Raw genomic sequence first — 1,580 nt, forward strand, 5'->3', positions numbered from 1 at the left:
CGTTCCTAATACAAATGGGCGATTCCCATTTAAATTAGGCGCGCTGCCGCGCCGGCCGTACTGCCCATGCCCGTGACGTCATTTTTCCCGACGTGCATCGTGTGTTTTTACGATACGCCGAGTTTTGAGGATCGCGCTGGGTTAAAAAGTTGCGTCGGGTTAAAAAAAAGATACGGCAGGAAAAAAAAATCAAATTTAAAAAAAAATCAAATTTAAAAAAAAATCGCGGCGATCGAAAAAAAGGTCTGTTTTTACAAGGTGTAAACAGTTTAAACCTTGTAAAAGCAGCCCTAATTTTTACGCATGCAAACGTAAACTTACGGAGAAAAAACAAAGCTGAAAAGCTTTGTGGATCTCCGTAAGTCCTCATTTGCATACGCGAAGCGGCATTTCGACGCAAAATTCCCCCAGCGGCGGATGCGGTACTGCATCCTAAGATCCGACAGTGTAAGTCTCTTACCTGGCAGGGGAGACACCATGATCATGAAGGTGGTTTTCCCAGGGCGAGGCACGGCTATTGCACACTCTAGGCCGTGCTGATCGTGGTTGTCTTCCCTGCCGCTTCTCGGCCTTTTGGCTGGGACTGGGTGTGGTATCTGTCCTTATCAGTTGTCAGAGGAGCGCTGAAGCACCTCCTACATGGGGAGGGTGGATGCAATCCATTGACGTCATTGCACCTGGAAAGATGGTTTCAGCAGGGACTACGCTGTGCTGCCCGACAGAATACTGGGGGCCGGCCCATGGTTGAGTCTGAGCCATCTGGAAGGGTGCTCCTGGTGAGGATGGGTACTGCGCTTGGTCTTGGTCTTTTTGCCGAGTTCTAGTCTGGCCTTCTGGCTGGCTGGTGTAAGTGCTATCTCTGTCAGCGATCCGGTTGGAGGAGCTGGTAATGCCCTGTGGTAGGACGGGGTAGGACCATGCAAATCCGCCGGGTTGGCTGGCAGTGGTGGAGGGCTGCACTGGCCGGTCGGGGGGTCGGATATGGAACGAAAAGCCTATGGTGCATGTGCCCCTGGAGTGGCAGTCCAGGGGTATCTGAAGATCACTGTGTGTGAGGGACACATTGATTTAAGATACCACGGTCACTGCACCAGATACACGCTTTTTTTAGCACCTGCCTCCTGGGCCGGGCCTTTTGGCTAGGACCGGAGGAATTTTTTATTCCTGGCCGGAGGGCCTGGTCATTGTTTCACCACAATGGCCACTTCTTTCACTCTCCTCTCCACTATCCCTTCCCCCACTTTATTTTATTTAAGCCTGTGTTTGTCATTTTTTTGTCTTTTTTTGTTGTGCACGTTTTGTCACTGTGTGATTAGTAGGGTGCGGGTCCTCGGGCCAGCCCTGAACGTCTTGGGAGTGGGTGGACATGGCCTTCTGGCTTAGTTCGCCTGCTCTCATGGGGTCACCCTTCGGGGGAGCCCCACCTAGTACTGGGAGGGTTCTGTTTCGGCAGTCCCTCCGAGGAAGTTGGGTCCGTGTCGGCTTCGGTTGCTCGGACCACAGTACCTCAGTCCCCGTCTGGAGCCTAACGCCCCGGGGGATCAGGGTTTGGGTCCCTCTTCACAGGAGGACCACTTGAC

The 1,580-nt window shown here is 52.7% G+C and overlaps 1 non-coding gene across 1 annotated transcript; it reads left to right on the forward strand.

The window, feature by feature from the left end:
- Positions 1 to 452: 452 nt before the first annotated feature.
- On the forward strand, positions 453 to 611 carry LOC120929898. The gene has a single exon (XR_005747555.1). It is a non-coding gene; the product is annotated as a U1 spliceosomal RNA (small nuclear RNA).
- Positions 612 to 1,580: the final 969 nt, after the last annotated feature.

The sequence above is a fragment of the Rana temporaria genome, chromosome 2 (genome assembly GCF_905171775.1).
Source record: "Rana temporaria chromosome 2, aRanTem1.1, whole genome shotgun sequence".
Lineage (NCBI taxonomy): Eukaryota > Metazoa > Chordata > Amphibia > Anura > Ranidae > Rana > Rana temporaria.